Source organism: Eulemur rufifrons, chromosome 19 (genome assembly GCF_041146395.1).
Source record: "Eulemur rufifrons isolate Redbay chromosome 19, OSU_ERuf_1, whole genome shotgun sequence".
Lineage (NCBI taxonomy): Eukaryota > Metazoa > Chordata > Mammalia > Primates > Lemuridae > Eulemur > Eulemur rufifrons.
In genome coordinates this window covers 66,065,268-66,080,079 of record NC_091001.1, presented here as the reverse complement: position 1 = coordinate 66,080,079, position 14,812 = coordinate 66,065,268, and the positions used below count along the sequence as shown (strand labels likewise).

The 14,812-nt window shown below is 42.2% G+C and overlaps 1 pseudogene; it reads left to right on the top strand.

Moving 5' to 3' along the window:
* The first annotated feature begins 304 nt into the window (after nucleotides 1-304).
* LOC138399475 (citrate synthase, mitochondrial-like) overlaps nucleotides 305-14,812 on the top strand; it is a 41,769-nt pseudogene continuing 27,261 nt past the window's right edge.

Sequence of the window (14,812 nt, the reverse complement as noted above, 5' to 3'; positions counted from 1 at the left end):
CGCGCAGCCTGTCTGGAAAGTATCCAGCCATTGTTAACATAAGGAGAACGGTTTGTGAGACATCGATGTAACCTGGCAGCCAGGGAGAGTGGACTGTAATGCTCATGCGTGAACAATGGTGACTTCACTGCACCAGTCAGTGGGGCGCTAGATGCAGTTGAATGAGCATCTGTACTATGTGGTTGTCGCATTCAAAATGACTGAGTGAGTAGAGCAATGAATCTGCATTAAATTTTGCGTTAAGCTTGAACAATCCTCCACAGAAACTATTTGGATGATTCAGAAGGCTTTCGGGGATGACGCAATGAGTGCAGCGCAAATAAAAGTGTGGCACAAATGCTTCAAAGATGGTCCACAATGTGTTGAAAGTGAACCACATTCTGGAAGGCCTGCAACAAGCAGAACACATGAGAATGTTGAACGTGTACGGGTTAGGTTAAGAGACTCTGGGAGAACTGTGTGAGATCCCAAGGTGCCTACTTTGAAGGAGACTGAGGCGTCATTGTCTTATGTACATGTTTCTTGTATCTTGTATCTTCTTCAATAGATGTCTCTATTTTTCATATTACATGGCTGGATACTTTCAGGACAGACTTTTTATACTTATATTCACATTCTGACAGAAAACATGAGATCCGGATCAGAGAACACACCATTTATTACTCACAGAGCATCTTAGCACTGGCTCCCCAAGCCCCTAGCCCCACAGAGCAACATGGTAAGAGCCTAATACTGCACTGCACATGCAACAGAGTTGCAGCACAGAAGAACAACAAAATTATGAAACTTGGAGCTTATGGCATATCTGCCCATCATCCCTTTCAGAGAGAGAGAGACAGAGAGAAAGAGAGAGAGAGAGACCTCATCTTTATTCTGGAATGTATGCAAATGTGTCCTGGAGAGAGGGGCAAATGGCTCCAGGGAAGACAAGTCTCTAAATCCCTCCAGAGCAGTACTGTATCTCTAATTTCCTAGGCATGTTTGGCATTAAATCATCCTTTAACCACATTTGCCGGTATTCTTTGTCCAGACCACTCAGATTATGCAGAAATGTGAAAATATTCATGGAGAATTACATCCCAACATTAGGTACTCAATAAATGTTATCTCCTTTCATGAGTCTAAAAACAGTGCTCTTTACTGTCAAACCTCTCCCCTACAGATACCACTCTTGTTGAGAGACCAAAGGCTCACTGGTTATGAGACACCCCAAGGAGAATAACCCCACTGACTGTATTATGTCATGCACGCTTCCATTTGGTCATTTCCTGGCTTATGACTCAGCTCAGCAATCTGTTGGCTGCTTTTTTGGGCTTTTTTCACACATGCAATTTTCTGCAGATGAAAGATTCTGGGGAGTATCTTGTGTGTAGCAGGCTATGAATTTTAACTGCCCTCCCTCAACCTTGGCAGCTACAACACGAGATCATTATTATTTGGGAAAATTTTATTATAAAGGAACCAGAGAACAAAGATGCCAAATGCTTTAAGAGCTCTGGCTCAGACTTGAAACACATATTTGGAAACTACACAATCTTATAAAACCAGTTCCATAAAGTACTCCTTCCCTATCCTAGGACTAGATACAGATAACTAGAAGAGAATGTAGGGGAAGAAAGCAATAATGAATGCTGGTATGGGTCAGCTCCCAGCTTGGCTTGGACTGAGGGAGTAGGGAGGAAACAGAAAGAGAATCTCCTGTAAAGTGGACAGATGAGAGAAGATTGAACCATAGCGATAAAAACAGAGAAAGGACACAGGTGTCAATTTGGGAGGTTATAAGATTTTATAGATAGGATTTATAAGACTTGGTGACTAATAGAGTTTGAGAAAGAAGGTGGAGTTCAGGGTGACAGATTTCTAAGTTGAGTGTTGTGTGACTAAAACATTTGGAGAGAGGTTATAAATTAATTGGACGTTGTAATCATGGCCTTTTACTTTATATACTTTTTACCACCAACACTGTCAACACGTGACACTGGATGCTTCCATCAGCTCTACTGGTAATTTTAGATACTAAGGACCTTTACATATATCCCTCCTCAATGTTAATGTTATTCAAATGAATAATAGAACACTTCAGACACTTCTTCATTCCTTGATACTGGAGGCCCTGCTTCCACTTGTGGCAGAAGGACTCCATGAGGAGCTCCTTCTTTCTTCACTGGCTCCCAACTCAGTCTGATGTGGGTACAACTGAAATACCTGTATCCTAGCTGCAAGGGAGGCTGGAAATATAACTAGTAATCTGGTCTCTGGGTTAAATGGGAAATAGGTTAAATAGGAAGGGGGTTAAATGTACAGTGTGGGGCCAGGTGCAGTGGCTCATGCCTGTAATCCTAGCACTTTGGGAGGCTGAGGCAGGAGGATTGCTTGAGCACAGGAGTTTGAGGTTGCAGTGAGCTATCATGATGCCACTGCACTCTAGCCTGGGAGACAGAGCAAAACCCTGTCTCAAAAAAAGAAAATGTACAATGTGGCCAAAAGATATAACAAATGTCCACTACAAGAATAGAAGCTGTGATTATGAGAGAGAACATGTGGAAGTAAAAGATGATAATAATTATAGCAAACGTTTGCTGAGCACTTAAATGTTCAGCACTTTATATATATATATATGAAATAATTTACTTCTTAGAACAACCCTCTCAAGTAGGAACTATTGGTTTGCAGGTAGGGAAACTTAATCAACAGAGTGATCTAACACATTTACAAGGTCACCCAGCAAGGTGATCTGACTTCAGAATTTATGATTTATGCTCTTACTGCTATACTATACTGCTTCTGCGTGGAGAGGAAGAAGACAGAATTCTAGGAAGTACAGACATTCAGGGAGTAAATGGAGGAAGTTAAATGGGCTGAGAAGAAATAAATGATCAGAGAGCTGGAGGTACATCTGCAAGGAGAGTGCTCTCTCTATCAGAAACCCTAGGATAAAAGAATTTCAAGGAATGTGATTGTATTAGTTCACTAGGGCTGCTGTAACAAAGTATCATGCTCCAGTGGTCCCCAGCCTTTCTGGCACCAGGGACTGTTTTCATGCAAGATAATTTTTCCACGACTTGGTGGGGGTGGAGGAGAAATGGTTTCAGGATGATTCAAGCACATAACATTTATTGTGTACTTTATTTCTATTATTACATTGTATTATATAATGAAATGATTATACAAATCTCTCTGCTAATGATAATCTGTATTTGCAGCCTCTCCGCAGTGCTAGCATCATCGACTCAACTCTGCCTCAGATCATCAGGCATCAGATTCTCATAAGGAACATGCAACCTAGATCCCTCGCATGCGCACTTTATAGTAGGGTTCACTCTAAGAATCTAATGCTGCCACTGATCTGACAGGAGGCGGAGCTTATGCAGTGATGCGAGCTATGGGGAGCACCTGTAAATACAGATGAAGCTTCACTTGCTCACCTGCCACTCACCTTTTGCTGTGTGGCCCAGTTCCTAACAGGACATGAATTGGTACCAGTCCATGGCCCAGGGATTGGGAAATGCAGGCTTAAAAAACAGAAATTTATAGTCATCGTTCTCAAGGTTAGAAATCCAAGATCGAGGTGTTGGCGAGGCTAGTTCCTCACGAAGGCTATGAGGGAAGGATCTGTTCCAGGCTGATTTCCTTCCTTTTTTTTAAATGGAGTCTCACTCTGTCACCCAGGCTAGAATGCAGGGCTGTGAAGTTTACTGCAGCCTTGAACTCCTGGGTTCAAGCAATCCTCCCACCTCGGCCTCTCAAGTAGCCAGGACTACAGGCACACACCACCACACACAGCAATTTTTTTTTAGAGACAGGGTCTCACTATGTTGCCGAGGCTGGTCTTAAACTCCTGGCCTCAAGAAATCCTGCCTCAGCCTCCTGAGTCACTGGGATTACAGATGTGAGCCATTGTGCCCAGCCCAGGCTTCTTTCCTAGCTTCTAATGGTTTTCTGGCAATCTGGTGTTCCTTGGCTTGTAGATGCACCACCCCAATCTCTGCTTTCACATGGCATTCTCCCGTGTCCCTTCACGTAGTCCTTACTCTGTGTATGTCTGTCTCAAAATTTCCCCTTTTTATAAGGACACCAGTCATATTGAATTAGGGGCCCATCCTATTCCAGCATGACCTCATCTTAACTACTTACATCTACAGTGACCCTATGTCCACACAAAATCACATGCTGAGATATTGAGGGTTAGGACTTGAACAGGACTTCAACGTATGAATTTTGGGGGACACAATTCAACCTATAGCAGTGATCAATGATACAAATGTGACAGAGAGGTCAAGAAGATGCGGGCTGCAAATAAACTATTAGATTTGGTGACTAGGAGATTTGACAAGAACAATTTCAATAGCAGGATGCTGGTACACATACATTATAGATGTGGAGGGGCTTAGAGGAGGAGTGAGGGGATGAGCATAGACAATTCTCTATGTAAGTTTGATGTGACAGGAAAGGTAGAGCTCTCCATACACAAGGAGGCATCAGATACCAAGGTACCTGATGGTGTAAACAAAAATTTTATGGTTTAAACAGAATGTTTATGCTTTGGTGGTGTTATTTCCTATGTGTGAAGGCAAATCTTTTGGAATTATGATTTAAAGTCAACTACTGGTTTGGGGCAGACATCTGCACAACATGTGGTGGTGTTGTCATAGTGATTGTCACCCTAAGGAATTCAGGGTAGGATATTTACACTGAAGCTTCTATGTTTCAAAATGAAGACATAATTTTAGATACTAAGGGCCTTTACATATATCCTTCCTGAATGTTAATGTTATTCAAATGAGTAATAGAACACTTCAGACACTTTTTCATTCCTTGAAAATCAAATGCCTTTCATTTCCTGAAAATGAAATATGTCCTCTGTCTGGAGATATTCTTCTAAAATGCAAAAGCTCAAATAGCTGCAAATTCAAATAGAGTTTTTGAGCTGTACAGCAGGAAGGAGTTAGGATTTAGAAGGCTGGTTTCAGTGCCTGCTGTGTGTTTGCATTTCTCTTTGCTAGGGCCAGTTGCTGTATTTCAGAAACAGAGGAGCTCTGAAAGCAGAGATGCATGACTGAGAACATGGAGTTGGTTCCCTGTGTATGTTTTTGAAAGAAATGCTTTATTCCTTTTCAAACTTCCCTACTGTTTTGGTGAATTCATTTCTCGAATGATTCTGCAGGACTGAATTTTGTGCTCCCGCCTTAAGGCTAGAAACAGTTTAATCCTGTGTGCTAATGACTGATTCTCCCAAACTGTGACCACCTGGCTGCCAGGGTCTTTTGAAGTTCCTACTATAGCCAAGCTTGCTCAGTGCTGGGCATTTTTCACTTCCTTCTGTTTCTACCCCATCACTTTCATCTGCTTAACATGTGAGTGCCCATGCTGAGCATGTTGGAACCTTACCATGAATCCTACCCCACATGAATATGTCCGCACTCAATTTCACAAACATTCTCTGCTGGAGAATCAAGGAAATCAACATTGGAATCTTGTCAAATTTCCCACAGATAGAGCTCAACAAACCCATAAAAAGAGCAGCTTAGATAGTCACAATGCAGATGTTTTTTTGTTAAAAAATTTTTAGGAAGTTTATTTCATTTGATGAGATACGTGGCTAAAAGAAACCATCTTCTGGCCGGGCGCGGTGGCTCACGCCTGTAATCCTAGCACTCTGGGAGGCCGAGGTGGGCGGATCGTTTGAGCTCAGGAGTTCGAGACCAGCCTGAGCAAGAGCGAGACCCCATCTCTACTAAAAATAGAAAGAAATTATATGGACAGCTAAAAATATATATAGAAAAAATTAGCCGGGCATGGTGGCGCATGCCTGTAGTCCCAGCTACTCGGGAGGCTGAGACAGGAGGATCGCTTGAGCTCAGGAGTTTGAGGTTGCTGTGAGCTAGGCTGACGCCACGGCACTCACTCTAGCCTGGGCAACAGAGTGAGACTCTGTCTCAAAAAAAAAAAAAAAAAAAAAAAAAAAAGAAACCATCTTCTGCAAACATCCATAAATGTTTATTAAAGTGGTGGGCCCCTATCTTGAGTGTAGTGATGATTTCAAGAGTGCATATATATGTTAAAACTTAAATTGTATGCATTAAATAAGTGCAGTTTATGTCAAGTATACAGCAGGAAAGTTGTTAGGAAAATGTGCAGGCCCCTGAGCCAATTTGTCTGTTTGTTTTCTTTTTGTGTGGTCTCTCACTGGCATGGTTGTATCTCAGAATTTGGCCAGTGACACTCACATACCCATGTATTCACCATAGGGTGAGGCTGGCATGGACTTTCCCTCTAGGGGAGAACAGAACTGGCAGAGGTGCTGGGGAGAGGCATGTACTTCACACTACAAGCAAAGTCACTGGAAAAACCTGAACAAATAATCCAGCAATTTCTGGATGTGAAACTGCTCTTTATAAAATTAATAAAAGGCTGCAAGTTGGGAACTGTGGCAGGGGCCTAAACTCTGCAAAGGTATAGGCATAGTTAAAAAGATACATGTAACCAGCCATTGTTCCATAGCTTGCTTTATGATCATAAAATTCATAGCTTTCTTAATAACTCCCATAGATAACATCATCACTGTGAAACCTAAGGCTGGTCTTTGAGATATTTTCCAGACTCTGCATTCCAGTGGACTGACTGACCCCAACCAGACCAGTGTCCATACTTAGGAACTGACTTAACGGGTCCTGTGTCCCTCTACCTAGGAACTGAGTCAGTTCAAGAAGACAATTTCTGCTTCCCTACCCTATGAGTTCATCCCCAGCCAATCAGCAGGCCTAGCCTTTGCCTACCCAACTATCTTTAAAAACCCTGGCCCAAAAATTCTTTGGAAGATGGATTTGAGGAATTTCTCTCATCTCCTCACTTGGCACCCTGTGATATCAAACTCTTTGTCTACTGCAACCCCTGCTGTCTCAGTGCATTGGCTTCCTCTTAAGCAGCAGGCAATGAACCTGGTTGGGTGGAAACAGGTGGAACTCTGAAATTATATTTTGCTAACATTTTAACAGTAATAGATAATTGTTTGTGAATTCAGTTGTTTCATTGTTGTTTCTGTTTGGATTTTTTTTTTGGGGGGGGGCACTTTTCAAGGGTTAGTTAGATTATGCACACCCAAAAGCTGTTCAGAAACTTTCTGGTGTTTTTCTCCATCGTATCCATGGCTGGATACTTTCTGGACAGCCCTCATGTATATACTACATTTTCTTTATCCACTTATCAATTGATGGGGACTTAGGTTGATTCCATATCATCGCAATTGTGAATTGTGCTGTGATAAACATACCAATACAGATACCTTTTTGATATAATGATTTCTTTTCCTCTGGGTAGATACCCAACAGTGGGGTTGCAGGATTGAATTGTAGGTCTACTTTTAGTCCTCTGAGGAATCTCCGTACTGATATACATAGAGGTGTAATTTACATTCCCACCAACAGTATATAGTGTTTCCTTTTCACCAACATCTATTATTTTTTGACTTTTTAGAAATGACTGTTCTAATTAGAGTAAGATGGCATCTTTTTATGATTTTATTTGCATCCTTCCTTTAATATTCAAATAAAGTAACTCCAGCCCCATGCTCCAGTCCCTTCCTGCATATTTCTTAGGGCTTCCAGGGGATGTTCACACACCTTGGACTCCTTCCTACTCCCCACTTTTCTCTATCTGATTAGTACTTCTCCAGGATGCTGGGCCCTTTTTCTGGTTCTCTTTTTTCCAAAACATGAATTCCCTGAGGCAGTGAGTACTAATCCAAATCTGATACTAAATTGTAATGATTTTAAAAGTCCCTCAAAGGGTTTTGGTAGTTGAGGTGGCAACAGAGATGGGTAGCCATTATAAGCAGAACAGGACACAAAATGAGATGTCAGATATCTCTGTTTCTAGAGCCTACTGGCTACCCACTTTGCAGGGGATCCCTGGCTGACCCTGGCCATCTCTTCTTATCTGAGGCCAACTTTCACTCTCTCCTGTAACCCCCTTCCCACTATTCTCTGAGTCTCAAAATTGCCGTTTCAGTGTTCCCAGAAAAACTGAAAAGATAACATGAAACAGATCTTTTTTTTTTTTTTGGAGACACAGTCTCACTCTTTCATCCAGGTTGAAGTGCAGTGGTATGATCACAGCTCACTGCAACCTTCAATCTGAGCTCATGGGATCCTCCTGTCTCAGCCTCCCGAGTAGCTAGGACTACAGGTACACACCACCACACTCAGCTAATTTTTTTTAATTGTAGAGAAAAGGTCTTGCTGTGTTGCCGAGGCTGGTCTCAAACTACTGGCCTCAAGCAATCCACCTGCTTCAGCCTCCCCAAATGCTGGGATTACAGCTGTGAGCCACCAAGCCAGCCCCAGAAACCAATTATTTTGCAATAACCAGCAGGAAAATTTTAGCTTGCATTGCTCTGTACCTGGTCTTTCTGGATTTGGCTTTAGCACAACTCTAAAGAACCATTCAATGTACCCCTCCCCTAACCTTAAAGGAACAACTGTCTACCCTAGAAGAAAATCCAAATCTGTATGTTTAGAAATAACAGGGTATTAATCAAAACTGTGAAATTACATTTTTATTTATACTGTAAATGTATATTCATGGACAAGATTCCAGATCAAGGTATCTGTGCCTCCCTCCCCCATTGGCAATCACACAGATGAAGTGAGGATGGAGTGGTAGAAGATTGATCACACACTTTTCCCCCACTGCCTTTCCAGGGCAAACTGAGGAGTTTGATTCTTTCTTTCTTCTTCACTTTCTTTTTTTTTTTTTTTGAGACAGAGTCTCACTCTGTTGCCCAGGCTAGAGTGAGTGCCGTGGCGTCAGCCTAGCTCACAGCAACCTCAAACTCCTGGGCTCAAGCGATCCTCCTGTCTCAGCCTCCCGAGTAGCTGGGACTACAGACATGCACCACCATGCCCGGCTAATTTTTTCTATATATATTTTTAGCTGTCCATATAATTTCTTTCTATTTTTAGTAGAGATGGGGTCTCGCTCTTGCTCAGGCTGGTCTCGAACTCCTGAGCTCAAACGATCCGCCCACCTCGGCCTCCCAGAGAGCTAGGATTACAGGCGTGAGCCACCGCGCCCGGCCCTTCTTCACTTTCTATACCTCTTCCTCCTTCTTCTCCTCCTTCTTTCTATACACTCCTGTTTCTCTCCCGTGTTTATATCTCTTCTCATTTTGTGGCAGCCTCTAATAGGTAGGAATTAGATCTAAATCTGATTTTGGCATAGCACCCATAAATCAATGCTTGGTGTAATTTTAAGGACACTAATTGCTTTCTATAATAACCCTCCTTTCCCGGGAGAAAAAGCACAGGCTTTGGGAATTGCTGCCAACATGCTTTTGGCTAGACCCTGGTCAATAGCACCTAGTTACCCCCAAAGCTCTAAACTTGGCAGTAGTTAGGTAAACTCCAGGATGCACAGGTCAGCAACGCATTTGCTCTTTTTTGGTATGCAGTACATAACAATGTTCCAAGATCCATACTAAGGTACAATATTAGGAGGAAAGATTCAACATTAGTCTCTCTGAAATCTACCCATTTCCTTTAGGGCTCCAGAAGATAAAAATCTGGCAGGATATAAATAGCAGCTAAAGTCTGCACAGTGCAAAGTAGTAAAAAGTCTACATGGATATGTGCTTAAATGCAATCTAAGCAATCTGATTCTACTACAGTGTTTAATTTTTAAAGAGTACATTCTCTTGTTACGTACATTTAAGAAGCTCTTCTGTTGTTAAAAACATTTGATCAGGCCGGGCGCGGTGGCTCACGCCTGTAATCCTAGCACTCTGGGAGGCTGAGGTGGGCGGATCGTTTGAGCTCAGGAGTTCGAGACCAGCCTGAGCAAGAGCGAGACCCCATCTCTACTAAAAATAGAAAGAAATTATATGGACAGCTAAAAATATATATAGAAAAAATTAGCCGGGCATGGTGGTGCATGTCTGTAGTCCCAGCTACTCGGGAGGCTGAGACAGGAGGATCACTTGAGCTCAGGAGTTTGAGGTTGCTGTGAGCTAGGCTGACGCCACGGCACTCACTCTAGCCTGGGCAACAGAGTGAGACTCTGTCTCAAAAAAAAAAAAACAAACAAACATTTGATCAGAAGCCCAGTGATGTGCTTAAGCATTCTGGCTTTGTCAGGGCTCCTGCACTATACAACTCCAGGGATCACCATTCACATCATGGTCTGTGAACAGTTATCCCAGGAGTTGTCCAGTGCAGAGCTTGCATGACAGTACATGGAACTCCTGGTTTGAATTCTGATTTGTTACTAGCTGTGTGAACTCAAGGAAGATTTTGTCTTCTCTAAGTCTCATATTCCTCAATTTTAAAAAGGGGATGATAATGGTATCTATATCTTAGGGTTGCTGTGAGAATTAAATGAGGCAAAGTAATTAAGAAAATGATAATAATTGTTAGGTGTTATTGACAAAAATTACAAATAGGTATCCTAAGGTTCCCATTTCTCTGCTATCTCAGCCACAGAGAGCACAATCTGTAATGGTGGTGAAATGAGCATTTGCATAGGGCTCATTGCTATCACCCACAGGAAAATAGTTTTAAAAGGGCTCTAACTTGATGTAATATTATGAATCTTGACTCCGAGAGAGCTCTTTCAGGGTGCCAGGCTTTTATGTTATCAGATATTCCCCCTTAGTTCTGCTGCAGACCTGGTGTCACTGCACACCCAGTGCTGTTTGGCCTGCTTGGCTTGGGCCACATGGCTCCTTTCCCTCTGCTCACCCATTAAAATGATGGCCCACCATGGAGAATTTACATGATTCTTGAACAGTTAGAACATAGGGCAAGTGGGATACTGGGGTGTATTATAGGGAGCTGTAAGTACCAGGACCAAGTACACTGGGAATGGTGGCTTCTGGATTTTTTTCTTCTTGCCGTTGAATGACAGGTTGGGTTCCATGGGGAGAAGCTACAGAGACAGCAAAATAGCAATACAGCAATACAGGAATGTAGTACCCAAGGGTGATTGTGTGCAGGGGGAAGGGTGCAGGGGAAGTGGTATAGAAAACAGGGAAGAAGAGAGAAAATGAGATGGAGAAAAGAAGCGAATGAGAGCGTATAGTTGCTGGAGACCATGTTTCCATCTTCCATTTGTCAATCTATGTCAAGGTCTGGGAGTTGGTCAGAAATGGCACCTGAGATTATTAATCACACTCAACTTTGGATGAATTAACAACACTGTAAGTAACAAAGGTCAGCAATCTCTTATTACCTGGGGTAGTGGGAACAAATCTAAGGCACAAGTGTGATATGAGAGAGAGAGAGTTAAAAAAAAAAAAAAAAGGAAAAGAGAAGACTAAAGGAAAGAAAAGAGAAAAAAGGAAGACTAAAACAAAAAGTTTCAGCTCTTGGAGAACCAGTAACAGGCATGGTTGCCACTGCTATACATACAGTATTATGCAGAGAAGGGAGTGAAAGAGGCGAAGCCCAGTGCACAGTTTGGACCCTTAATCCTGTCCCCACTCAGGCTGAGCTTTGAGATTTTTAGAGAGACTAAAGTAGTTCCTCAGAGTGTCCCAGAGGGCAATTAGGATCCTCTTCCTTCTGCTGGCATAAATCTCTCCTATCCCTATGACTGCCAGGAGAATGTGCCTACCAGACCTCCAACTACAGGGAGTGTAATTGATGGAGGGTCCAGTTCCTGTGCTCTGAAATCCATCATCACATTTGTTCCAAAATCATGCTTTCCACAAGCTTCTCCTAGTCAATGCCAGGATGCAGTAGGAATACTAAAGCAGTCCCATTTCTGGGAGACATAGGAATCTTCTGATGGTGACTTTGGCTTAAGGATTCCTCAACAGCCTGGCTGAACCTTTCTTAGACTTCAGCAGTCTAGGATGCTTCCATCCAACCTTTCTTCCCTCTCTCCTTCACCGAGGGTCAGACTTGCTTAGTGAACTGATGGCTCTCCCAGACTTGTCTGGCTCCCTCCTCATTTTCTGTCACAGGTGGATCCCCCTAATATAGTCCTTGCATATTTAATCCCAAACTGGTGCCTTCTTCCCAGACTAACATAATCTCCAAGCACTAATAAAAACATGAAATCCCCACTCTCAATACTCATGATACACAATGCAATGCCCCAAATCAATATGCTCGCTCAGTTATACTTAGAGAATCTTCACTGTGCCCTGGGTGGATGTAAAAACTTTGGTGACTCAACTGGTCATTCTCACGCTAAAATAAATGCAGTTTTCTGGGAGGAAGTTCTGGCTCTGTCGGTGTGCACTCAGTCCATCTCTGTGGGGAGGTGGAATGTACACTTTTCCAGGCAAAAGGATTGTTTTTACTCCTCCAGTTCCATTAGAAGTCAACTGCACCATCAACTTGTTTGATCACTACATAAAGGGGGTCTAACCTAGCAAGACATGGAGTACCTGCTCTCTAGTGCCTCTCAGAGGCCTTCACATTGAACTGCCCTGTCCAAGAGAAGAAGCTTATTTGGAGGACATTGGATAGTCTTGTTTGTCCAGCCATTCCTGCAGATTCTGAACTTTATCATTAGATTCATTAGAAAGCTGAACACTTGTACAGCTCATCTTGGACAAAGAAAAAACTGAGTTCAATCTAAGTATATGTCCTCAGTTTTGTTTTGTTTTTATGAGAAGCATTACTTTAATGAGCTTATAATTTCTACATAAATTAGAGCATGTGAACACAATGAACACATATTTGGGGATGTTGGCATAGGAATATTTGGCATAGGAAACGTGCAAACTATAGTATCTTTTCTTCTTTAGAGAAGCTTACCAAAGATGTAGCTTCTAAACAAGAAGCCTTATTTTATTTCCTTCAGAGACTAAGATTTTCTAATTTTATTATTGTGATAAAATACATACAACTTAAAAGTTACCATTTTAAACTGTACACTTCTTTGCAAGAATTAAATTAAATGATGACTGAATTAATTAGCATAGCTCCAGGCACATAATAAACGCTTGATATATGTACAAATATGTAGATGTGGGTGGGTGGGGGTAGGGTGCAGAGATATTAAGTTACCAAACCACTTGGACAACTGTGTCATAGTAAGTCCTCTACGCAGAGGCCAAGATGGGATTACAATGTGCAAGATATTTATTGGAAAAATGCCTGTCAAGGATAAGTAGAAGGGAGCAGGGTTAGTTAGGAATCCTCTTCAGACCTCAATGTAGGTCTGACACACGTGAAAGGAGAGAGGGAAAGAAGAAAGATTGGGTAGGAACAGCCTCAGATACTGCACTTCTGAGCAAGTTGTGGCCAGGCTGATGGGGAGTCCCTGAGCCAAAGTTGCCCATTGAAGGAATCTCCATGGGGCAGGATTGGCCTGACTTGAGTACCCCCACCATGCCCAGTCATTGGATGGGAGCAGCCCGAGGCTGTTGGTCAGCTATGCTCTCCACAAAAGGAAGAAAAGCACAGCTCCATGCCCCGCTCCCCAGTGATAGCCTATAAAAACCTATTACTCATTGACTGAATTTGCTGTGAGGATAAGGAAAGACTTTCCACCATATATCTGTACCTCCTATAGAAAGCCTTATTTGAGAAAGTCCTCCTGAGTGTCTCAACAAACTTAGTCCCTGTAACAACTTCTTCACAGGTGAAGCTCCTTAAGGGCCTGGCACTCTGAATCCCCATCTATGGTAATCTCACCAATTGCCCTCATGAACCTGTTCCATTTTTCCAATTCCAGTAGCAGCGGGATTTGCCTTTCTGCCTAGTTCATGTTGGATGTGAGGCTGGGTCTACTTTATTGGTTCCCAGGTCTGACTTTCCCCCAGAATGTTGCCCCTTCTTCTCCATTTGTTTTGTGTTCCCAAAGCCTCAGGCCAGCCCTACCCTATTCCCGATCCCAGGTCTGGTTTCCCAGAAACCAAACATGCACAAGTGTCCCAGGGCCCCATTGGTCTGAATCCAGTTACTAAGAAGCAAATGTTTTCTCCTCATGGATAAAAATAACAATGTGATTGATTATATATATTTCCTTTTCTCTTTGGCTGCAACTTTAACAGGTTAAAAATTTTCTTGTTTTCTTTAAAAAAAACTTTCTCCCAGATTACTATATAGACTTATATATAGTAATTGAAACTTCACAGAGGTTTTTGGGAAATTTGACAAAGCAGTTCAAAGTTCATCAGGTGGGATGAAAAAGGCAGAAGAGTCAAAACATTCCTGAAAAAAAAAAAAAAAAAAAAAAAAAGCTACAGAGGGGCACTTCCCTACATGACATAAACATGTATTGTAAATAGTGCTACTTCTACCACCCAGGCGGTGAGTTTCTCAGAATCCTGGATGAACTTACTGAACTCCAGGCTTCCCTATAAGTTCTACAGTCTTCTTGGCTGGGATTCCCTCAAAGATCTCTGGGTGTTTCTATCACACTGTCTTCATCTGGGCTTTATTTAACTCCAGTTGGGTGGCATGTATATAGTGGAGCGGGTTGGGGGGATGGTTCAAAAGTGAAGAGTTTATACTTTCTTTGGTTCCAAAATATCCTCTCTCTATGGATAAAGAAAGTGTGGTGTATAACATACAATGGAATATTGTTCAGCCTTAAAAAAGAAGGAAATCCTGCCATATGCAACAACACGGATGAACCTTGACGACGTTATGCTAAGTGAAATCAGCCAGTCACAGAAGGCCAATTACTGCAAGATTCCACTTATATGAGGTATCTAAAATAGTTAAACTCATAAGAAGCAGAGAGTGGAATAGTAGTGGCCAGGGGTAGGGAGAAGGGAAAATGGGGAGTTGCTGTTCAACCAGTATAAAGTTTCAGTTATGCAATATGAAGAAGTTCTAGAGATCTGCTGTACAACAAC